At 43.7% G+C, this 25,084-nt stretch overlaps 1 long non-coding RNA gene and 1 pseudogene across 1 annotated transcript; one reads left to right on the forward strand and one right to left on the reverse strand.

The window, feature by feature from the left end:
• Nucleotides 1–12,133: 12,133 nt before the first annotated feature.
• LOC134758732 (uncharacterized) lies at nt 12,134–19,396 on the reverse strand. The gene is made up of 3 exons (XR_010134250.1): nt 19,264–19,396; nt 18,254–18,326; nt 12,134–12,326 (listed from the first exon to the last, which is right to left on the reverse strand). It is a non-coding gene; the product is annotated as an uncharacterized lncRNA (long non-coding RNA).
• Nucleotides 12,912–15,094, forward strand: LOC101138343 (V-type proton ATPase subunit F-like; annotated as a pseudogene).
• Nucleotides 19,397–25,084: the final 5,688 nt, after the last annotated feature.

Genomic DNA, 25,084 nt, shown 5'->3' on the forward strand with positions numbered 1-25,084 from the left:
GTCTCAAAAAATAATAATAAATATTATTTTTATTTATTTATTTTGAGACAGTCTCGCTCCATTGCCCAGGCTAGAGAGCAGTGGCCCTATCTGGGCTCACTGCAACCTCTGCCTCCAGGTTCAAGTGATTCTCCTGCCGCAGCCTCCCAAGTAGCTGGGATTACAGGCACCTGCCGCCATGCCTGGCTAAATTTTTTGTATTTTTGGTAGAGACGGGGTTTCACCATGTTGGCCAGGCTGGTCTGAAACTCCCGACCTCCGGTGATCCACCCACTTCGTCCTCCCAAAGTGCTAGGATTACAGACGTGAGCCACCAGCCCCGGCCTTTATTATTATGTACTATTATTTTATTTTTTATTTTTTTCTGAGACAGAGTCTCATTCTGTTGCCAAGGCTGGAGTGCAGTGGCACAAGATCTGCACTCACTGCAACCTCCGCCTCCCAGGTTCAAGCGATTCTCCTGCCTCACTCAGCCTCCTGAGAAGCTGGGATTACAGGCATTAGCCACCATGCCTGGCTAATCTTTTTTTATTTTTTATAGAGGTGGGTTTCGCCATGTTAGCCAGGCTGGTCTCGAATTCCTGATCTCAAGTGATCTGCCACCCGCCTCGACCTCCCGAGGTGCTGGGATTACAAAGCCTCTGCGCCCGGCTTGTCTGCCTGCCTGCCTGCCTGCCTGCCTGCCTTCCTTCCTTCCTTCCTTCCCTCTCTCTCTCTCTTTTCTTTCTCTCTCTCTCTTTTTCTCTCTCTCTTTCTTTTTTTCTTTCGTCTAGCTCTGTTGCCCAGGCTGGAGTGTGCAGTGTGCAACAGTGCAATCTCAGCTCACTGCAACCTCCACCTCCTGGGCTCAAGCAATCCTACCACCTCAGCTTCCAGAGTAGCAGAGACTACAGGTGCATGCCACCACGCCCAGCTAATTTTTGTATTTTTTGTAGAGACAAGGTTTTGCCATGTTCTTCAGGCTGGTCTTGAACTCCTGAGTTCAGGCTATCCCCCTGCCTCGACCTCCCAAAGTGCTGGGATTACAGGTGTGAGCCACAGCACCTGGCCCTGTTTGTTTGTTTGTTTTACATTTTCCAAGTTTTGACAATAAGCATGTATTGAAGAATTTTTACCATACAATTTGCCTATGCTACGTTAAGTGAAGAAAACAGTATGTCATTTAATATACTATATGAACTTATCCACATAGCAAAAGATTGGAAATATTAATAGATAATTATTAATAATAATTTTACTTTTCTTTTTTATACTTTCCTGTATTTAAATAAATAAATATGGCTGCGTGCAGTGGCTCACGCGTGTAATCCCAGCACTTTGGAAGACCCAGGCAGGCAGATCACCTGAGGTTAGGAGTTTGAGACCAGCCTGGCCAAGATGGTGAAACCTAGTCTTTACTAAAAATACAAAAATTAACCAGGTGTGGTGGTGCATACCTGTAATCCCAGCTACTCAGGAGGCTGAGGCAGGAAAATCACTTGAACCCAGGAGGCGGAGATTGTAGTGAGCTGAGAACCTACTATTACATTCCAGCCTGGGCAACAGAGGGAGACTTCGTCTCTAAATAAATAAATAGAACCGGGCAAGGTGGCTCACGCCTATAATCCCAGCACTTTGGGAGGCCAAGGCAGTAGGATCACTTGAGCTCAGGAGCTGAAGACCAGCCCTGTCAACTAGTGAGACAAAAATAAAACATAAGAACAACTAACTGGGGGCGGTGTGCATGCCTGTAATCCCAGCTACTGGGGAGGTTGAGGTGGGAGGATCTCTTGAACAGAGGAGGTCAAGGCTGCAGTGAGCAGAGATTGTGCCACTGCACTCCAGCCTGGGGCAATGGAGCAAGACCCTATCTCAAAATAAAATAAAATAAAATAAAATAAATATTTAAAAAGTTTTAACTGGCTGGCCCACTAAGAATCATGAGACAGAGGCCAGGCGCGGTGGCTCACGCCTATAATCCCAGCACTGTAGGAGGCCAAGGCAGGCGGATCACCTGAGGTCAGGAATTTGAGACCAGCCTGGCCCACATGGCAAAACCCCGTCTCTATTAAAAATATAAAAATTAGCTGGGTGGGGTGCTGCGCACCTGTAATTCCAGCTACTGGGGAGGCTGAGGTAGGAGAATCGCTTGAACCTGGGAGGTAGAGGTTGCAGTGAGCCAATATTGTGCCACTGCACTCCAGCCTTGGAGACAGACTGAGACTCCATCTCAAAAAAAAAAAAAAAAAAGAATAATGAGACAGAATTATCTCTATTATCTATGTTAACATGGATGATCTTTAAAGCTTTTATTTGGGAAGCAAGAATTACATGTCAATTTTTTTAAATGTTTGGGGTCTTGCTTTTCCACCAAGACTGAAATGCAGTGGCAAAATAACTCACTCCAGCCTGGAATTCCTGGGCTTGAGCAGTCCTGCTGCCTCAGCCTCCCAGAGTGCTGGTATTATAGACATCAGCCACCGTACTCAGCCTCACAATGTATTCTTAAATGATAAAAGATACCCAGCCAGGCGCGGTGGCTCAAGCCTGTAATCCCAGCACTTTGGGAGGCCAAGGCAGGCAGATCACCTGAGGTCAGGAGTTCGAGACCAGACTGACTAACATGGTGAAACCCCGTCTCTACTAAAAATACAAAAGTAGCAGGGCGTGGTGGCGTGCACCTGTAATCCCAGCTACTCAGGAGGCTGAGGCAAGAGAATCACTTGAACCTGGGAGATGGAGGTTGCAATGAGCCGAGATCGTGCCATTGCACTGCAGCCTGGGCAACAAGAGCAAAACTCTGTCTAAAAAAAAAAAAAAAAAAAAAAGATATGACAAAGCAGTAGTATTACATATGATTCAGTTTCTAAGACAGGTTCATGAATAAGTGTGAGAGAGATGTCTGGAAGGATATACTCCAAGGTATAACAATGACAATCTCTAGGTATGGACAATGATGGATATTTTAATATTTTTTGACTGTACTTTTTAAATGATCATGTAATAAAACATAAAGAGACACTTCATTTTGAAGAAAAGAAAATTGGACGGCCTGGGGAGCTTTTCAAACATTCGTTCATTTTAATTCTGTATAGTCTCCCTGTCAAGGGAGAAACCTCAAAAGCTGCAAAGCCAAGGAAGCAGCTAACAATCAGATGGGCTATTCAGTTGAGCAAGCAAATGTCTGCGGGCTTACTATGAGAAAGGCTGAGTTGGGGACAGTGGTCCGGAAAGAGAACCCTTATTCTTTTGCTGTGTGACTGTGACCAAATTATACAGCTTCACTCTAGACCTTAGTTTCCTCATCTCTATACAGGGAATGCTGTAAAAAGTTCAAAAGAGTAAGTCAAACAAAACCAAAAAGATGTTTGGAATTTGGGCGGGGCGCAGTGGCTCACACCTGTAATCCCAGCACTTTGGGAGGCCAAGGCAGGTGGATCACGAGGTCAGGAGATTGAGACCATCCTGGCCAACATGGTGAAACCCCGTCTCTACTAAAAATACAAAAATTGGCTGGGCTTGGTGGCGCATGCCTGTAATCCCAGCTACTCAGGAGGCTGAGGCAGGAGAATCGCTTGAACAAGGGAGTCGGAGGTTGCAGTGAGCCGAGATCATGCCACTGCGCTCCAGCCTGGTGACAGAGCGAGACTCCAACTCAAAAAAAAGAAAAAGTTTGGAATGTAATGTACGGCTACAACTAGCACAAGCCAAAATTTCCATTCTGTGTTTGTTTCCCAGGAATGGAGGTTTAAATGAGGTAGGCATAAGCACTTGTAAATGTAAAATATTAAAGTCTTATATGACATTGGGAGAGACAAGGACATACATTTCTATAAATAACTATATAAAGGCAGGCAACCGTGCAAAGCTGCATATGTTCAAGTGCCAAATGGGAAGTAGACAACGAGGCTGCAGGACTTGGGAGGAGGGAAGAGTAAAGGGTAGGTTGGGGTGCCCAGAGTTGCCTTCCAGGAGACTTGACCCAGGAGGCCTGGATGATTCTCCACAGAGTTTGAGGAACAGGCTAGTAAGGAAATGCATTATGACAAAGTCATTTAGAAGCTTTGAACGGCTCCAAGACCCTGGCTCTTATCTACTTATTTTGAGACAGAGTCTCACTCTGCCGCCTAGGCTGGAGTGCAGTGGTGTGATCTTGGCTCACTGCAACCTCTGCCTCCCGGGTTCAAGAGATTCTCTTGCCTCAGCCTCCTGAGTAGCTGGGATTACAGGCGCCCGCCACCACACCTGGCTAATTTTTGTATTTTTAGTAGAGACAGAGTTTCACTATGTTGTCCAGGCTGGTCTCGAACTCCTGACCTCAGGTGATCCATCTGCCTCTGCCTCCCAAAGTGCTGGGATATCAGGCGTGAGCCACTGTGCCCAGCCAAGACCTGGCTCTTTTTGCTGCTTCCTGTTTTCTGTACTGAACACAAAAACATACCTAGAAGTCACTCCAGGAAAAGGAAATGCAATCTAAGTTCTACCTGGGGGGGTATATTTTCTCTGGGAAGTGAATAGGTGAGGTTGAAGAGCAGCCCTCCACTTTCAATATCCTCCCAAAGCATGAAGGGAAAGGACCAGACCCCCACATTTGGGGTTTTTCCAGTTCTTCTACCCTACTACCCTACTCAAAAGATACTCAAATGGGAGGCACCAGCCTATTGTACTATTTTTTCTTCTGGACAAAGCATCTGAGACCCTGGGTCTCTTTTTTCCTACTGTGGTGAATGGGAGAATGCAGACGAAAACCTGACTGTCTTTATCTCACATCCCTTGGCCTAGATTCATCCAGAAGTAGTCCATTCTTCTTTTTCTTTTTCTTCCCCCCTTCTCTTCTTGGCCCCTTTAGTTTGCCAAGTCAAACATCCTCCAAGTAAACATGAACTCCTTATCTCTCCCTCATGTTAAAAAAACAAAAACAAAAACCCACAGCCTCTCCCATTTTATTATAATCATTCTCTTCACTCTTTTTTACCAACTGGGTTCCAATGTGTATAACATCTTGCTGTCTGCATCTCAGGTAAAGTTAAGAAAGAAAAGGAGAAAAAAGGGAACAAATATTTAACGAACTCTCCAATGTGTCAGAATCCATCACATTAAGTACTTTGGTTCATTTAATTTTCACAACAAAATGAGATCATTATTATTATTATTCCAATTTGCAGATCAGGAAATAGAAATTAAAAGTTTAAATACCGTGTTCAAATTTTTATTATTTTTATAATAGAGACAGAGTCTTGCTATGTTGGCCAGGTTGGCCTTGAACTCCTGGCCTCAAGCAATCCTCCTGCCTCAGCCTCCCAAAGTGTTGGGATTATAGACATGAGCCACTGCACCCGGCCTCTTTCAATCCTAAGGATTTTACATTTTCACTGTGTTCAGCCTGCTTGTGTTTGTAAGGAGCCATCATTACTTTCTTTTATGAGATTACTTTGATGATTTCAAGATCCTTTTAGAGGAGACTAAGCTAATAAATACTAATATTAATACCAATACCTTAGCCAGGCACAGTGGCTCATGCCTATAATCCCAGCACTTTGGGAGGCCAAGGCCAGCCTGGCCAACATGGTGAAACCCCACCTCCACTAAAAATACAAAAATTAGCTGGGAGTGGTGGCACGCGCCTATAATACCAGCTACTCAGGAGGCTGAGGCAGGAGAATTGCTTGAACCCGGGAGGCGGAGGTTGCAGTGAGCCAAGATAGTGCTACTGCTATCCAGCCTGAGCAACAGAGTGAGACTCTGTCTCAAAAAACAAAATAAAACAAAACAAAACAAAACAAAAAAATACCAATATCTTAAATTTATGTAACACTTGACAGTTTACTTTTATCCTTATTTTTTCTTTTTTTTTTTTTTTTTTTTGAGATGGAGTTTCGCCCTTGTTGCCCAGGCTGGAGTCTAATGGTGCAATCTCGGCCCACCGCAGCCTCCATCTCCTGGGTTCAAGTGATTCTCCTGCCTCAGCCTCCCGAGTAGCTGGGATTACAGGCCCATGCCACCACTCCCAGCTAATTTTTGTATTTTTAGTAGAGGCGGGGTTTCTCCATGTTGGTCAGGCTGGTCTCAAACTCCTAACCTAAAGTGATCCACCCACCTCGGCCTCCCAAAGTGCTGGGATTACAGGTGTGAGCTGCCATGCCCGGCCTTCCTTATTTTTTCATTGTTTTAATGTTTTATTTTCTTTGGCCATGTCACTAGTAATACCTTATAGTTTTTCAATATATCCATATATTCTCTTATCTCATTCTCAGGAAAAACAAATTACTTTGGCTTATTTTTTAATAGCTTTATTATTTTTGAAAGACTCATACATGCTTGTTGCAACTATATTGCTTAAGCAATATAGAAATTGTAAAAAAAAGAAAGTAAAAATCACCCTAAATCCCACTACTCAGAGATAACCACTGTTAATATTTGAGTAAATATGTTTTTCATCTGTTTCTCCATTTGTATAACGTGACTAAATGGGATCATACTCTGCCTTTCTAGGCTGCTTTTTTTCACTGAGAGTATGCTGACAACAGCTTTCCACATCAGTAAATATATATGCATGTCATTATTTATATTTATTTTAATTTTGTTTATTTTCTAGGTTTTGTTTTTGAGACAGGGTCTTGGAACCCAGGCTGGAGTGCAGTGGCACAATCATGACTCACTGCAGCCTTGACCTCCTAGGCTCAAGCAATCCTCCCACCTCAGCCTCTAGAGTAGTTGGGACTACAGGCACACTCCACCAAGCTCAGCTAATTTTTTAATTTTTTGTAGAGATGAGATCTCACTATGTTGCCCAAACTGGTCTTTAACTCCTAGGCTCAAACAATCCTCCTTCCTCAGCTTCCCAAAGTGCTGGGATTACAGGCATGAGCCACGGCACCCAACTCCATTATTATTTTTAATGATTGTATAGTATTCCAATTTAAGGATACATTTCCCTTGACCAGTGACCTGTTGATGAAGTTTGAGACTACTTCCAATTTCTGATTGTCATAAGAAATTATTAGCCCTAATTTAAAGATTAGGGAATTGAAGCTCTGAAGAAGCTAAATGACCCTCTTTTCAAAATTCAGGTCTAGAACTAAGCTACTTGGGCCAAGCCCCAGATTCCTGACTTTTTTTTTTTAAGATGGGGTCTCACTATGTTGCCCAGGCATGTCTTGAACTCCTGAGGTCAAGGGGTCCTGGCCCAGACTTCTGACTCAAAACAGTTCTCTTTCCAAATGAACCACAAAAATAGAAAGCTGGAATTCTTGAAATATAATAGGAGTTGACATTCTTGACATATAATATAGAATTGACAACAAAAAATGAGATGTTTTTAACTGTCCCATTTCTTTTTGTTTCCTTTTTTAATCAGTCTACATCATACTTTGATGCCCCATTTCTTTAAAAGTTAAGCATATGCTTACGCTTACTGCAAAACCAAAATATTCTGCTCCTATCTATTTACTCAAAATAAATGAAAGCATATGTCTATACAAATACTTATACATGAACATTCATAGCAGGTTTTTTTTTTTCTGAGATGGAGTCTTGCTCAGTTGTCCAGGCTGGAGTGCAGTGGCGCGATCTCAGCTCAGTGCAACCTCCGCCCCCTGGGTTCAAGCAATTCTTCTGCCTCAGCCTCCCAAGTAGCTGGGACTACAGGTGTGTGCTACCACACCCGGCTAATTTTTGCATTTTTAGTAGAGATGGGGTTTCACCATGTTGGCCAGGCTGGTCTTGAACTCCTGACCTCAGGTTATCTGCCCACCTTGGCCTCCCAAAGTGCTGAGATTACAGGTGTGAGCCATCGCGCCCGGCCCATTCATACCAGTTTTATTTGCAGTATTCAAGTAATGGAAACAACCTAACTGTTCATTAATAAGCAAATGGATAAACAAATTGTAATATGCCCATACAATGGAATACTACTCTGTAATTGAAAGGAATAAACTATTGATAGGTACAGCAACATGGATGAATTTCAGAAACATATTGAGCAAAAAAAGCCAGACACAAAGGAACATATACTGTGTAATTCCACTTATATGAAGTTCAAGAATAGGTAAAACTGAGCTATAGTGATGAAGTGACCCCAGTGGTGCCTTGTGGTGCAGGGAAGCTTGGAGGGGGCCCAGAGAATTGACTGGAAGGGGCATGAGTGGATCTTTTGGGTTGGGTTAATGGAATTGTTCTATAGCTTAATTGTGGTAACAGTTACATGGGTATATGCATTTATCAAATCTCATCAAACTGTACACTTTTTTTTTTTTTTTGGAGACAGAGTCTTGCTCTGTCACCCAGGCTGGAGTGCAGTGGTGCAATCTTGGCTCACTGCAACCTCCACCTCCCAGGTTGAAGCAATTGTCCAGGCTCAGCCTCCCAAGTAGCTGGGATTACAGGTGCACACCACCACGTCCAGCTAATTTTTGTATTTTTAGTACAGATGGGATTTTGCCATGTTGGCCAGGCTGGTCTAGAATTCCTAACTTCAAGTGATCCACCCACCTCGGCCTCCCAAAGCGCTGGGATTACAGGCATGAGCCACCACGCCCTGCCAAACTGTACACTTTAAATGGGTGAACATTATTGTATGTAAATTATATTTCAACAAAGTGTTGTTTTTTACCTGGCCCTTTGGTTTTGTTACCATGAAGTATACTGCATGTGGCAGAGATAAACATTTGGCATAAACGGAAAATGTCTGTGAATGGATAATTTTATATATATATATATATTTTAAAGGATAAATGGCAGTCATCTGGTCCTTTCCCAGTAATAGGAGTCACTTATCAGAAAAATAAATTGTCTGCATGAACTTGACCCTGGAAAGATGAGACACAGTTCGGCTCTACATGCGTGGGTAGTGCTGCTCTGGCTGGACATGTGACAGCTGGCGGGGGGCCCTCGGCAGTGGGCCCAGGCAGGCATCTGGGTAGGGGCGAGGCCTCAGGGAGCAAGGAAGGCCTCAGCCCTCCCCTTAGCATACATTTTTCAAGGGCAGACCTGCCTAGGAGGGTCACATGTCTGACGCCTTTGCCAGGCCTCCAAACATAGAAAAGCTGCAGGGTTCTATGAAAAATGAAGCCTTTGTGTCAAAAATAGACCTTCAAGGAGAAAATTAAAAGCTGTTTCCTGAAGCTAGGCAAAGGGGAGCTATCCTGGAAAGGAAAATGCCTGGAAAGCCAGTTTGAATTTTGAAGGACCATGCTAACAAGTGACGACAACCCAGGGGCCTCCTCTCAGAGGCCCCGTAGAATTTCACTGGACTCATTTGCCTCCAATCTCCTCGAATCTCACACTGCAGAACTTCTGGGATGATTTAAAGTGAGTTTCTACAGAAAAGGAAAAATCAAGTGGCTGTCAGGTGCTTAACTGGTTAGGAACATCGAAGATGACTGCTTGAAAAAGAAAGCAAATCAGAACAAAACAGAAAGCCCTAAACAGGAATCGCTAGAAAGGAACTCTTTGTAACTGATAATAGCAGCCTGCTGTAAAGGCATCCCCAAAAGTTAAATGCTCATTTCCTCCACAAAAGAGTGTGTGTGTGTGTCTCTGTGTGTGTCTGTGTATCAGAGAGACAGAGACAGAATGAGGTGGAAGAGGCCAAGACTAGAGAGAATAAGTGAATATTTCCTTTCTCTCACCAGACCTCATGTGGCCAAAAGCTAAACAGGTCCATAATCAGCACCCTATTGACCTATCGTTGTGTGTATCCTTAAGCTAGTATCTCAAGAGTCTAATTCCCTAAATCACAGTCACTTGGGAGCAGGTGGGTCTTGTTAAAAATGCCCATTCTTGGCCGGGCATGGTGGCTCACATCTGTAATCTCAGTACTTTGGGAGGCCGAGGTGGGCGGATCACGAGGTCAGGAGATCAATACCGTCCTAACTAACACGGTGAAACCCCGTCTCTACTAAAAATACAAAAAAAAAAAAAAAATTACCCAGGTGTGATGGTGGGTGCCTGTAGTACCAGCTACTCGGGAGGCTGAGGAAGGGGAATGGCGTGAACCCAGGAGGTGAAGCTTGCAGTGAACTGAGATCACGCCACTGCACTCCAGCCTGGGCGACAGAGTGAGACTCCATCTCCAAAAAAAAAAAATGCCCATTCTTGGCCAGGCACAGTGGCTCATGCCTGTAATCCCAGTACTTTGGGAGGCCAAGGCGGGCAGATCACCTGAAGTCAAAAGTTTGAGACCAGCCTGGCCAACATGGTGAAACCCCTTCTCTACTAAAAATACAAAAATTAGCTGGGTGTGGTGGTGCGTGCCTGTAATCCCAGCTACTTGAGAGGCTGAGAAAGGAGAATCACTTGAACCCAGGAGGTGGACGTTGCAGTGAGCCAAGATCGTGCCACTGCACTCCAGCCTGGGCAACAAGAGTGAAACTCTGTCTCAAAAAAAAAAAGGAAAAAAAAGCCCATTATTGGCTGGACGCAATGGCTCATGCCTATAATCCCAGCACTTTGGGAGGCCAAGGTGGGTGGATCATTTGAGGCCAGGAGCTCAAGACCAGCCTGGCTAACATAGTTGAAAACCCGTCTCTACTAAAAATTAAAATTAAAATAATGAGCCACGGTTGCGGGCACCTGTAATCCCAGCTACTTGGGAGGCTGAGGCACGAGAATCATTTGAACCTGGGAGGCGAAGGTTGCAGTGAGCCGAGAGTGTGCCACTACACTCCAGCCTGAGTACCAGAGCAAGACTCGGTCTCGGAAAAAAAAAAAAAAAAAAAAAAAAAGCACATTCTTGGGTCCCAGACCCCTACAGTATAAGTCAGTGTGTCTGAAATAGAGCCCAGGAATCACCATGTGATTCTAATGCACATTAAAGCTTGAAGGTCATTACCACTTCTTTTCTTTTCTTTCTTTCTTTTTTTTTTTGAAACAAGCTTTTACTCTGTCGCCCAGGCTGGAGTGCAACGGCATGATCTCCGCTCACTGCAGCCTCCACCTCCTGGACTCAAGTAGCTGGAGCCACAGGTGCGTGCCACCATGTCCGGCTAAGTTTTTGATTTTTGGTAGAGACAAGGTCTCACTTTGTTATCCAGGCTAGTTTTGGACTCCTGGGCTCAAGCGATCCTCCTGCCTCAGCTTCCCAAAGTGCTGGGATTACAGGCATAAACCACTGAGCCCAGCAGAAGATTAAGTTAGTTGTTTATTAATGGTTTGCTCAATAGTTCAACTTGATTACAAGTCAGCAAATTAGGCCGGGCGCTGTGGCTCACACCTGTAATCCCAGCACTTTGGGAGGCCGAGGCGGGCGGATCACGAGGTCAGGCGATTGAGATCATCCTGGCTAACACGGTGAAACCCCGTCTCTACTAAAAATACAAAAAAAATTAGCCAGGGGTGGTGGCAGGCGCCTGTAGTCCCAACTACTCGGGAGGCTGAGGCAGGAGAATCGCTTGAACCCAGGAGGCGGAGCTTGCAGTGAGCCGAGATCGCGCCATTGCACTCCAGCCTGGGTGACAGAGTGAGACTCCATCTCAAAAAAAAAAAAAACACAAAAAAAAAACAAGTCAGCAAATTAAACTCTGTATTTTCACTGGTGTGTTTGAGTTCCGTTTGTCTCAAGAAAAACAACTATCAATTGATGGGAAAAAAAACCCAACTGGATGGTTAAGAATATAAATCCATAAATTTCTGAGATTGGTGGCAATATGTAGCAAAATTCTTCTAAATGCTTTGACCCAGATTTTCCATTCCCAGTCTTGAATCCTAAGGAAATAATGAATGAGCCAAGATACAAGAAAGTTTACTTCGCTATTGTTCATAATTTTGAAAAATTGGAAACCATCTAAATGCTTAACAAAAGGAGATCAGTTAAATTAGTTACAAGAGTGCCATATAATAAATGCAGATCTGAATTTATTGACACGGGCACATGTTTAAACTACATAATTGTTCAAGAGACAAAGAAGATTACAAAACTATGTCATATGTTTATTTTTGTAAAAAGAAATTTAAAACAGGCCGGGCATGGTGGCTCACGCCTGTAATCCCAGCACTTTGGGAGGCCGAAGCAGGCAGATCACGAGGACAAGAGATAGAGACCATCCTGGCCAACATGGTGAAACCCTGTCTCTACTAAAAATAAAAAAATTAGCTGGGCATGGTGTCCTGTGCCTGTAGTCCCCGCTACTTGGGAAACGGAGGCAGGAGAATCGCTTGAACCCAGGAGGCAGAGGTTGCATTGAGCCGAGATTGCGCCACTGCACTCCAGCCTGGCAACAGTGCAAGACTCTGTCAAAAACAAAACAAAACAAAACAAAACTTAGCTCGGCATGGGGGCGTGCACCTGTAGTCCCAGCTACTTAGGAGGCTGAGGCAGAAGAATCGCATGGGCAACAGAGAGACTCCGTCTAGAAAAAAAAAAAAATTAAAAACAAAATTTTGAAGAATAATATACAAAATGTTAACTATACCTACCTCTGTGTGGTGAGGTCACATTTTTCTTCTTTGTAATTTGTTTAAATTGTTTTAAAATTATATACATATATTATTATTTTAGAGACAGGGTCTCATTCCGTCACCCAGGCCGGAGTGCAGTGGCATGATCATGGCTCAGTGTAACCTCAAACACCTGGGCTCAAGAGATCCTCCCATCTCAACCCCATGAGTAGCTAGGACTACAGGGGCAGACCACCATGCCTAGCTACATTTTTTGTTTGTTTGTTTTTAAGTAGAGATACAGTCTCACTGTTTCCCAGGCTTATTTTTATAATCAGAAAAAGCATAGGGCTGTAACCATTTTGAATAAAAGGAGCAGATCATTGAATTCCATGTTTAAAAATTGGGTTAAAGTCCCAGATCTGCTTTGAACTTCTCTTTTCTTTTCTCTGAAATGGAGTATTACCATCTCAGAGGTAGATTATCCATCTACCTCTGAGAGTAGTTGTGAGATAAAGTCTGGAAATATTTTGCCAACTATAAAGTGTTTTATAAAGATGCTGTATTACTAAGTTTTGATTTTCACATAAGAGACCCAAACTCATTCAATACCTAAATCTGCAAATATATAATTAAACATGATGCTAGACCTTTTTTAAAAAAAAAAATTTTTTTTAAATATATATTTTAAAAATATATTTTCCCTTTTTATTACGGAAATTTTTTATTTTATTTATGTATTTATTTTGAGACAGAGTTTAGCACTTGTTTCCCAGGCTGGAGTACAGTGGTGCAATCTGGGCTCATTGCAACCTTTGCCTCCGGGGTTCAAGTGATTCTCCTGCCTCAGCCTCCCAAGTAGCTGGGATTACAGGTGTGCACCACCGCACCCAGCTGATTTTTGTATTTTTAGTAGAGATGGAGTTTCACCATGTTGGCCAGGCTGGTCTTGAACTCCTGACCTCAAGTGATCCACCCGCCTCAGTCTCCGAAAGTGCTGGGATTACAGGCGGGAGCCACCGCACCTGGCTGAAAGACCCTGTCTCTACCAAAAAAAAAACTTAAAAAATTACCCAGTTGTGGTGGTACATGCCTATAATCCTAGGTACTCAGGAGGCTGATGCAGGGGGATCACTTGAGCCTGGGAGTTCAAAGTTTCAGTGAGCTATGATCATACTATTGCACTCCAGCCTGAGCACAGACAGAAACTCTATTAAAAAAAAAAAAAAAAAAAAACAAGTAGGCTGGGTGTGCAATGGCTCATGCCTGTAATCCCAGCACTTTAAGAGGCCAAGACAGGTGGATTGCTTGAGGCCAGAAGTTCAAGACCGGCATGGGCAACATGGTGAAACCTCATCTGTACAAAAAAGAAAAAGGAAAATTGACTAACTCAATAGAACTTTACAGAAAAAAAAAAAATTAGCTGGGTGTGGTGGTGTGCAGCTGTAGTTCCAGCCACTCAGGAGGCTGAGGTGGGAGGATCACTTGAACCTGGGAGGTTGATGCTGCAGCAAGCTGTGATCACACCACTGCTCTACAGCCCAGGTGAACAGAACAAGGCCCTGTCTCAAAGAAACAAACAAAAAAGTGAATAGAATAGTATATGCACTCCCATGTATGCGTCACCCAGCTTCAATATTATCAACTGACAGCCAACCTTGTTTTGTCTACACCTCCCACTCACTCCCAGCCTCTCCCATATTAACATAGTGCCAGACTTTTAGTTGAGCTCTATAACTTTTTTTTTTTTTTAGACTGGCTGGCGCTCTGTCACCCAGGCTGGAGTGCAGTGGCACAATCTGGGCTCATTGCAACCTCCGCCTCCTGGGGTCAAGTGATTCTCCTGCCTCAGCTTCCCAAGTAGCTGAGACTACAGGCATGCACCACCACGCCCAGCTAATTTTTTTTTTTTTTTTTTTTTGAGACGGAGTCTTGCTCTGTCGCCCAGGCTGGAGTGCAGTGGCGCGATCTCGGCTCACTGCAAGCTCCACCTCCCAGGTTCATGCCATTCTCCTGCCTCAGCCTCCCAAGTAGCTGGGACTACAGGCGCCCGCCACCACGCCCGGCTAATATTTTTTGTATTTTTTAGTAGAGACAGGGTTTCACCGTGTTAGCCAGGATGGTCTCGATCTCCTGACCTTGTGATCTGCCCGCCTCGGCCTCTCAAAGTGCTGGGATTACAGGCATGAGCCACCGCACCCACGCCCAGCTAATTTTTATATTTTTAGTAGAGACGGGGTTTTACCATGTTGGCCAGGCTGGTCTCAACTCCTGACCTCAGGTGATCCGCCTGCCTCGGCCTCCCAAAGTGCTGGGATTACAGGCGTGAGTCACTGTGCCCGGCCAAGCTCTATAACTTTCATGTACACAAAAGTACATTCCAGTTCTCAACTCCTCATCTAAAAAGACAGTTTGGAGACCAGGACACGGTGACTGCTTTCCTGCCGGGTGGCATAGGGGAGCTTAACAAGAACTACTATCCCAATTTCCTGGTGGTGGAGAAGCATACAACCATCAGTGAGATCAAAGACACTTTCCAGCAGTTTCTGAACGGGACAACATTGGCATCATCCTCATCAACCGGTACATTACAGAGATGGTGTGGCATGCCTTGGATACACACCAGTGCCCCATTCCAGTCATCCTGGAGATCCCCTCCAAGGAGCACCCGTATGACACTGCCAAGGAATCCATCCTGGGCAGAGCCAGGGACATGTTCTCTGCCGAAGACCTGCGCTAGGGGATTCCTCACAGCCCAAAGCCCCTCCCTCATTTCCAGGCCTCTCCCCAGGCTTGCCATCAGCCTTCTTTAAGTTCTGAGCCTCTGACTTCCAATTCCCACCTCTTCCCACTTCATTAAGAGGTTAGGTGAGGCGCTCCTAGGTTGCTTGGGCTCTGCTGTTAAAGTCAAGGCTAGTTAAGGAACAGGAAGCCAGACCATCTTCTACCTCCACTACCTCTTCCTTGTGCTATTGGTTACACAGTGTCATTGTTGATGTAAAATTAAAGTATAATATTAGTAATATTCTTGCTTCTCTCCAAAAAAAAGAAACACAAAAAGTTGATGTAGTGCTATTTCTACAGATTATGTATGCAGCTCAGCATTGGGGCAACAAAAGGGCCCTTGAAGTCCAACAGACTTGAGTTCAAATCCTACCCTGTCACCTACCAGTCATGTGACATCAGATAAATTAATTACCCTTTTTAAGTCTTGTTTCCTAATACCTGCCTTCTATAGTTAACATGAGACTTAGGCCGGGCGCGGTGGCTCACGCCTGTAATCCTAGCACTTTGGGAGGCTGAGGTAGGCGGATCATTTGAGGTCAGGAGTTCGAGACCAGCCTGGCCAACATGGTGAAACCCCATCCTTACTAAAAATACAAAAATTAGGCAGCCATGGTGGCAGGCGCCTGTAATCCCAGCTACTCAGGAGGCTGAGCAGGAGAATCGCTTGAACCCAGGAGGTGGAGGTGAGCCAAGATCACGCCATTGCACTCCAGCCTGGGTGACAGAGTAAGACTCCATCTCGGAAAGAAAAAAAAAATGAGACTTAAATAAGAGAATGTGTGTAAAGCACTTAGCATGATGTCTAACACATAGTGGCAGCAGCGGGGGCAACAACAACTCACCAGATGTTCCATTTGTTTATAGAAGACCTTTAGGAATAGTTATTGATTTCCCTTTGACAGATGAAGAAACTGACAACATTAATGAGTATTGCTAACAGTGGAGAGACAAAGAACTGCTCATTTTCTACTGGGAAAGTGAAAATTGGGACAACCACTAAGCACAGCCACAATTTGGCAGTATCTAGGAAAGTTGAAGAGGCGTTTTTCCCTACATCCCAGCAATTCTATTTCTAGGTATATGCTCTAGAAAACTCTCACACGTGTACCCAAGAAGACATATAAGAATGTATATTGCAGCTAGGTGTGGTGGCTCACCCTTATAATGCCAGAACTTTGGAAGACTGGAAGATCATTTGAACCCAAGAGTTTGAGACCAGCCTGGGTAACATAGTGAGACCCCCCTCTACAAAAAAAAAAAAAAAAAAAAAAAAAAAATCAAAAAATAAGCCAGGCATAGCGGTATGCACCTGTAGTCCCTGCTACTCAGGAGGCTGAGGTAGGATGATCGTTTGAGCCCAGGAGGTTGAGGCTGCAGTGAGCTGTGGTTGCACCACTACACTCCAGCCTGGGTGACAGGACAAGACCCTGTCTCAAAAACAATTTTATTTTAAATTAAAAACATGTACACTGCAACAATGCTTATGAGAGCAAACAATAGGAAGCAGTCTAAATGTCCAATAGTATAGAAAATGTGATATCATCAAGGAAGATAAATTGTGATATAGTCATGAATGAAACACCTACACCAATTAAATTGGCTGAAGTAGCTACATGTGGCAACATGAGTAAATACTGTAAAGTTGAGTGAAAAGAGTGGTGGCAAAATGATCCCGCAATATGATACCATTTTTTTTTTTGAGATGGAGTCTCGCTGTGTCACCAGGCTGGAATGCAGTGGCGATACCATTGTTTTTTAATAGCTTTATGGAGGTGTAACTGATATACAAAAACCTACACATATTCAATATGTACACTCTGATGAGTTTGGATATATGCACACACCCATGACACTGCTTTGTCTCTGTCTCAAAAAAAGATAAGTAATAGATTCATAATAAATCACACATTCAGGATAATCAATATTCAGGATAATGGTTATCTCAGGAAAGAAAAGGAAGAAATGTAATAAAAGAGGGATACTAGGAGGGTGTAATTGTTTCTGTAATATTTTACTTCTTTTTTTTTTTTTTTTTTTGAGACAGAGTCTTGCTCTGTCACCCAGGCTGGAGTGCAATGGCGCGATTTTGGTTCACTGCAATGCAATCTCCGCCTCCCAAGTTCAAACGGTTTTCCTGCCTCAGCCTCCAGAGTAGCTGGGATTACAGGCATCCGCCACCAAGCCCGGCTAATTTTTGTATTTTTAGTAGAGACAGGGTTTCACCATGTTGACCAGGCTGGTCTTGAACTCCTGACCTCAGGTGATCCACCCACCTTGGCCTCCCAAAGTGCTGGGATTACAGGCATGAGCTACCATACCTGGCCATATTTTAGTTATTTAAAAAATAGCTAAAACACATATGGCTTAATGTTAGGATTTATGTGTAAAGACTCAGATTTTGTTATATTATTCTTCATACATATGTGTATGTATATGTATACATATGTATATAAGCAGAAAACGCTTACTATGTGACAGGCACTGTTAGATTCTTTACGTGTATTAACTAATGTAATCATTTCAACAACCCTACAACCCTACAGTTACTATGATTATCTCTGTTTTACAGATGAGAAAACTGAAGTACAGAGATTAGAAACTTGCTCAATGTCACAAATCTAGTAAGTGGTGATCCTGGGATTTGAAGATGGTCTGGCTTCAGAGTCTGATCTTTTCTTTTTATTATTTTTTATTATTATTTTTAAATTTTTCTCTTTTTGAGCTGGGTGCAGTGGCTCACACCTGTAATGCCAGCACTTTGGGAGGCTGAGGCAGGTGGATCACTGAGCTCAAGAGTTTGAGACCAACCTGGGCAACATGGTGAGACTCTGTTTTTACGATAATAATAATAATAATTTTTCTTTTTTATTTTTAAAAATCTTTTACTTATTAACCTTATTTATTTTTCTCCCTGGTAACTCCCAGAACAAGAGTCTCATCTCTTGACAACCATATCCTACTACCTCTTCAAATATTTCAAAATTTTAAGAATATAAGAAGAGGGCACTACTGAGCAGGGAGGTAAAATTGCCAACATCACACAGGCCGTCTGCCGAAAAGGCGGTTCAACAATCTTTCCTAACCTTCTTTTGCTTCTGAGAGTCATACATACCCGTGACTTGTGATGAGAAGGATAAATCAAACAGCAAACTGAGAAGACTCTTCTCAAGTCTTTAAGAAATTCTCTGGAAGTCAATGCAAAGGAGAATAATTACTTCCATGAATGAAGAGTTTTTCATTTAGAGTCTGAGCTAATAATCCTGAGGGTTATCATTGTTGTTAAATTATTATCTACATTTGGGCAGGACCATTTGCATGGACAAATCCCCAGTGAGTCATAACCCACACATGAAATAAAAATTAACTCTGCTCTTTCCATATTATAAAAGAGCAAAATTAAGACTAGAAATCAAATGTAATATCTGCCTCTGGAAGATCTATTGATGGATTCAGCCTGTGTCTTTGGGGCACGTCAAAGACCACTGAAGGGGTGGGTTGCCCCTCCACACCCGTGGGTGTTTCTCGTTAGGTGAGACGAGAGACTTGGAAAAGAAAAAGACACAGAGACAAAGTATAGAGAAAGAAATAAGGGGACCCAGGGAACCAGCGTTCAGCATATGGAGGATCCCGCCAGCCTCTGAGTTCCCTTAGTATTTATTCATCATTCGTGGGTGTTTCTCCGAGAGGGGGATGTGTCAGGGTCACAAGACAATAGTGGGGAGAGGGTCAGCAGACAAACACGTGAACAAAGGTCTTTGCATCATAGACAAGGTAAAGGATTAAGTGCTGTGCTTTTAGATATGCATATACATAAACATCTCAATGCTTTACAAAGCAGTATTGCTGCCCGCATGTCCCACCTCCAGCCCTAAGGTGGTTTTTCCTTATCTCAGTAGATGGAACGTACAATTGGGTTTTATACCGAGACATTCCATTGCCCAGGGATGGGCAGGAGACAGATGCCTTCCTCTTGTCTCAACTGCAAGAGGCATGCCTTCCTCTTATACTAATCCTCCTCAGCACAGACCCTTTACAGGTGTTGGGCTGGGGGACGGTCAGGTCTTTCCCTTCCCACGAGGCCATATTTCAGACTATCACATGGGGAGAAACCTTGGATAATACCTGGCTTTCCTAGGCAGAGGTCCCTGCAGCCTTCCGCAGTTTTTGTGTCCCTGGGTACTTGAGATTAGGGAGTGGTGATGACTCTTAACGAGCATGCTGCCTTCAAGCATTTGTTTAACAAAGCACATCTTGCACCGCCCTTAATCCATTTAACCCTGAGTTTGACACAGCACATGTTTCTGAGAGCACAGGGTTGGGGGTAAGGTCATAGATTAACAGAATCTCAAGGCAGAAGAATTTGTCTTAGTATAGAACAAAATGGAGTCTCCTATGTCTACTTCTTTCTACACAGACACAGTAACAATCTGATCTCTCTTGCTTTTCCCCACAACCACTGTTGGTGGCTGGGCCTGAGGGAGGGGCTCGTGGCCTCCTTTTACCGTCCTCCATGGCTCTGCCTCTGTGTTTCACATCCAGACCCAGCATGGCTCCAAGGTTTGGGGGAAACTGTCGACTTGGACAGGGTAGTGGCAAGTCTCATGACAAAGAGAACTTAGTCTAGCAAATAAAAAGCTTTTGGAGAAAAGTCAACTGAACATTTTTAAAATGGGTAATTTATTTTTGAATAATAGTAGGATATTTTCAGTCCTGTCATATTTCTGAATTTTATGATTTTACCTTCCCACTGGAGAGTTCCTGCGGGCACCTCGCCAGTCCCACAAAAGAGTGAATTCCCCAATGGGTAAATTAATTCTTACATTTCTGTAGCAATTTCTTCCTTACAAGGAGGTTTTGTATCTATTATATCATTTGAAGTTTATGCTATTTGATTTGTAGGGGCCAGTCACGGTGGTTCACGCCTATAATCCCAGCACTTTGGGAGGCAGAAGCAGGTGGATGGCTTGAGCCCAGGAATTCAAGACCAGCCTCTGCAGCATGGCAAAACCATGTCACTACCAAAAATACAAAAATTAGCAGGGTGTGGCGGCGCCCGTCTCTGTAGTCCCAGCTACTCAGGAGGCTGAGATGGGAGGACTGCTGGAGCCGGGGAGGTTGGAGCCAAGATCGTTCCACTGCACTTCAGCCTGGGCGACAGAGTGAGACTGTCTCAAAAAAAAAAAAAAAAAGTAAAGTAAATTTAATTTTTTTTTTTTTTTTTTTGAGACGGAGTTTCACTCTCTCCCAGGCTGGAGTGCAGTGTCGTGATCTTAGCTGATGGCAGCCTCCACCTCCTGGGTTCAAGCGATTCTCCTGCCACAGCCACCCGAGTAGCTAGGATTTCAGGCATCCACTGCCATGCTTGGCTAATTTTTGTATTTTTGGTTGAGATGGGTTTCACCACATTGGCCAGGCTGGTCTCGAACTCCTGACCTCAGGTGATTCACCCACTTCGGCCTCCCAAAGTGCTGGGATTGCAAATGTGAGCCACTGTGCCCAGCCCAACTTTTTTTTTTTTTTTTTTTTTTTTTTGAGATGGAGTCTCCCCGTCTGTCGCCCAGGCTGGAGTACAGTGGTGCAATCTCGGCTCACTGCAACCTCCGCCTCCCCGGTTCAATGATTCTCCTGTCTAAGCCTCCTGAGTAGCTGGGACTACAGGCGCCCGCCACTACTCCCAGCTAATTTTTTGTATTTTTAGTAGAGACAGGGTTTCACCATGTTGGCCAGGCTTGTCTCGAACTCCTGACCTTGTAATTTGCCCACCTCGGCCTCCCAAAGTGCTGGGATTACAGGTGTGAGCCACTGCGGCTGGCCTCTAATTTTTTTTTTAAATAATGTATAGGAAATAGGAATAACTGCAACAACAATATCCAGTATTAGATGGTAATGGAAGACGCCCATCACAAAAGACCACATGTTGTAGATTCCATTTATATGAAATGTACAGAATAGGGAAATTCATGAAGATAGAAAGTAGATTAGTGGTTGCCAGGGGCTAGGGGCAACAAAGGTAATGAAGAATGACTGTTAATGGGCCCAGGGTCTCTTTTTGGGGTGATGAAAATTGGGTAGTTCTGGAATTAGTTAGTGGTGATGGTTGCATAGTCTTGTGAATATATGAAAAATCACTAAGTTGTACAGTTTTAAAGGATGAACTTTATGGAGTATGAATTTTTTTTTTTTTTTTTTTTTTTTTTGAGACAGAATCTCGCTCTGTCCCCAGGCTGGAGTGCAGTGGTACAATCTCGGCTCACTGCAACCTCCGACTCCCAGGTTCAAGCAATTCTCCTGTCTCAGCCTCCCCAGTAGCTGAGATTACAGGCACGCATCACCACGCCCAGCTAATTTTTGTATTTTTACGAGAGACGGGGTTTCACCATGTTGGCCAGGATGGTCTTGATCTCCTGACCTCGTGATCTGCCCACCTCAGCCTCCCAAAATGCTGGGATTACAGGCGTGAGCCACTGTGCCTGGTCGGGATTATGAATTTTATCTCGATATTTTATTTTAATTTTAAAATAATTTTTACTTATTTATTTTTTAGAGACGGGGGTCTCTCTGTGTTGCCCAGGCTGGTCTTGAACTCCTAGGCTCAAGCAATCCTCCAACCTCGAACTCCCTAAGTGTTGGGATTACAGGTATGAGCCACTGTACCTGGCCTCAATGTTTTTAACTGCAAAAGAAAAAAACCTTAGCGTTTACCACAAGCCAGGACTGGCTAAGAACTTTACTTGCCTCAAGCCTCTTATCTCCATAATTATCTCGACAAGCTTATGTGATACTGTCATTTTTTCATTTTACAGATGGTACAGATGGAGACACAGACTCAAAGAGGTGATTGGTCCACGGCAACGTGGTAAGCAAATAAACACCAACCAAAATTCACATTTCTGACCCTCACTTTCCAAATCAGACCCTTGACTATCATCCTGGTAATTCAAGGTGACATTTCTGAGTGGAGTTCACCTAGTATTTCCTCTGCTCAACTCCTTTTTTTTTTTTTTGAAACGGAATCTCACTCTGCCATCGAGGTTAGAGTGCAGTGGCGCGACCACAGCTCACTGTGGGCAGAAACTCCTAGGCTCAAGTGATCTGCCTCCCAAAGTGGAATTACAGGCATGAGCCACTGTGCCCGGCCCTCAACCCCCTTAATAATAGGTCTTTGCAATGCCTTACCCTTGTACCTTTTATGGCATCTTTTTAAATTTGGGATTCTTCCCCCAACACCACCACCCACTGCCGCCGGTGGGGTTTTTTTTTTGTTTTTTTTTGTTTTTTTTTTTTTTTTTATAGAGACAAGGCCTCACTATGTGTCCCGGCTGGTCTTGAACTCCTGACTTCAAGGGATCCTGTCACCTTGGCATCCCAAATTGTTGGCATCCCAGGCATGAGCCATCACGTCTGGCCTCCTCAACTTTTGAGAGTTAAACATAGCAGTGATTTTCCCTCCTGAAAGTCCTTAATTCTTCAAATCACTTTTCTTCTGACAAAAAGCAAAGTTTCACTTCTTAGCTCCTCCCTAGGGAAGCACCTTCAGGTCACACAAGGGCAGCTGGTTTGAAGCAAAGCTGTCCTGTTTATCCCTTGCACTTATTCTGCTCCAAGGACATGATTACCTTGCCACCGAGTTTCCCAAGGGTTTTTCTTATGTATACATGTTTCCTCTGACCTGATGGAGCATTTGGGTCACAAGTGAGTCAGCGAAAACACTACAGAAGGAAAAGACACATTGCAGCAGCCTCAGTTATGGGTGAATCCTCAGACATTCAGAGTTGGAGCAAACCTCAGTGATTATTTGCTCTGAGACCTCCTCTCTAACATGGAGAATTCCAGGGTAGAGCAACATTAGGTGACTTTCCCATGGCCATGGAGTCAGAAGTATAACTGAGCCTAAAATTCTGACACTATATACAACTGGCTTGGTGGATTTCTCAAATGATCCTCAATCAAAGGAAACTCCTAAAGAGTTCCATTTAGTGTTACTGATGTTGCTTGTTTACATTTTACCATGTAAAATCTACTAGTTAAAAAGGACACTTCTGGGTTTCTTGTTTTTGTTTTTGTTTTGTTTTGTTTTGAGATGGAGTCTCAAAACAAACTCTTGTTTTGAGTCTCTCTCTGCTGCCCAGTCTGGAGCGAAGTGGTGCGATCTTGGCTCACTGCAACCTCCACCTCCTGGATTCAAGCGATTCTCCTGCCTCAGCCTCCCGAGTAGCTAGGATTATAGGCCCACGCCACCACCACACCCGGCTAATTTTTTGTATTTTTTAGTAGAGACGAGGTTTCGCCATGTTGGCCAGGCTGGTCTTGAACTACTGACCTCAGGTGATCCACCCACCTTGGCTTCCCAAAGTGCTGGGATTACAGGCGTGAGCCACAGTGCCTGGCCTGACACTTTTGGTATATCCCTATAATGGAATATTATACAACCATTAAAATGTATGAAGATAAGTATTTTTAGATAAAATGTTAAGTTTTAAACAATTAACTAGGCCAGGTGTAGTGGCTCATGCTTATAATCCCAACACTTTGGAAGGCTGAGGTGGGAGGATCACTTGAGCCCAAGAGTTCGAGACCAGCCTGGGCAATATAGTGAGATTGCATCTATTATTAAAAAAAAAAACAAAACTGGCTGGGCGCAGAGGTTCACACCTGTAATCCCAGCACTTTGGGAGGCCAAGAAGGGCAGATCATCTGAGGTCAGGAGCTCGAGACCAACCTGGCCAACATGGCAAAACCCCCTCTCTACTAAAAATACAAAAATTAGCCAGATGTGGTGGCGGGTACCTGTAGTCCCAGCTCCTTGGGAGGCTGAGGCAGGAGAATTGCTAACCTGGGAGGCAGAGGTTGCAGTGAGCCAAGATCATGCCGCTGCACTCCAGCCTGGGTGACAGAGTAAGACTCTATCTCTAAATAAAAAATTTTTAAAAATTAAATTAAAAATTAAAAAAAAGTTTACTAAAAGCAAGGACAGTATCGTCCTTTTTTTTTTCTTTTTTCTTTTTAAGAGACAGAGTCTTGTTCTGTCTACCAGGCTGGAGTGCAGTGGTGTGAACACAACTTATTGCAGCCACTAATTCCTATGTTCCAGCAGTCTTCCCATTTCAGCTTCCTGAGTAGCTTGGACCACAAGTGCACACCACTGTACCTGGCTAATTTTCCATTTTTATTTTTGTAGACATAGGGTCTCGTTTTGTTGCCCAGGATGTTCTTGAACTTCTGGCCTCAAGTGATCCTCCCAACTTGGCCTCCCAAAGTGCTGGGGATTAGAGGTCATTTTTTTTTTGAGAAAAAAAAAAGTATGTGTATAAACATTTATAAATACTAGAATATGCACCAAAATGTTTATAAAGCTTCTGTCTCTGGATGTTGCATTATAGGTATTATTTTTCTTCTTTTTGATAATCTATAAGTCTATAAGTTTTAATTTTTTTTAAGAAGACATAAGGTCTCACTATGTTACCCAGGCTGGTCTCAAACATCTGGGATCAGGTGATCCTCCCACCTCGGCCTCCCAAAGTGCTGGGATTATAGGTATTGAGGCACCAGGCCAGGCCGTACATTTTTTGCAATTTTTGTTGTTGTTTTTTTTTTTTTTTTTTTTGCCAGAATCTCCCTCTGTCACCCAGGCTGGAATGCAGTGGCATGATCATGGCTCACTGCAGCCTCAACCACCAGACTCGAGTGATCCTGCCAATTCAGCCTTCCAAGTAGCTAGGACCAGAGGCCCATGCCACCACATCTGACTAATTTTTTAAATTTTTTGTAGAACTATGTTTTGTCTCACTATGTTGCCCTGGCTTCAGGCAATTCTTTCACCTCGGTCTACCAAAGTACAATTTACCTTGGAAAAGAATAATTTTCTATTTTTAAAAAAGTGAGAATAGGCTGGGCATGGCAGTTCATGCCTATAATCCCAGCACTTTGGGAGGCCGAGGTGGGC

Source organism: Gorilla gorilla, chromosome 5 (assembly GCF_029281585.2).
Source record: "Gorilla gorilla gorilla isolate KB3781 chromosome 5, NHGRI_mGorGor1-v2.1_pri, whole genome shotgun sequence".
Classification (NCBI taxonomy): Eukaryota; Metazoa; Chordata; class Mammalia; order Primates; family Hominidae; genus Gorilla; species Gorilla gorilla.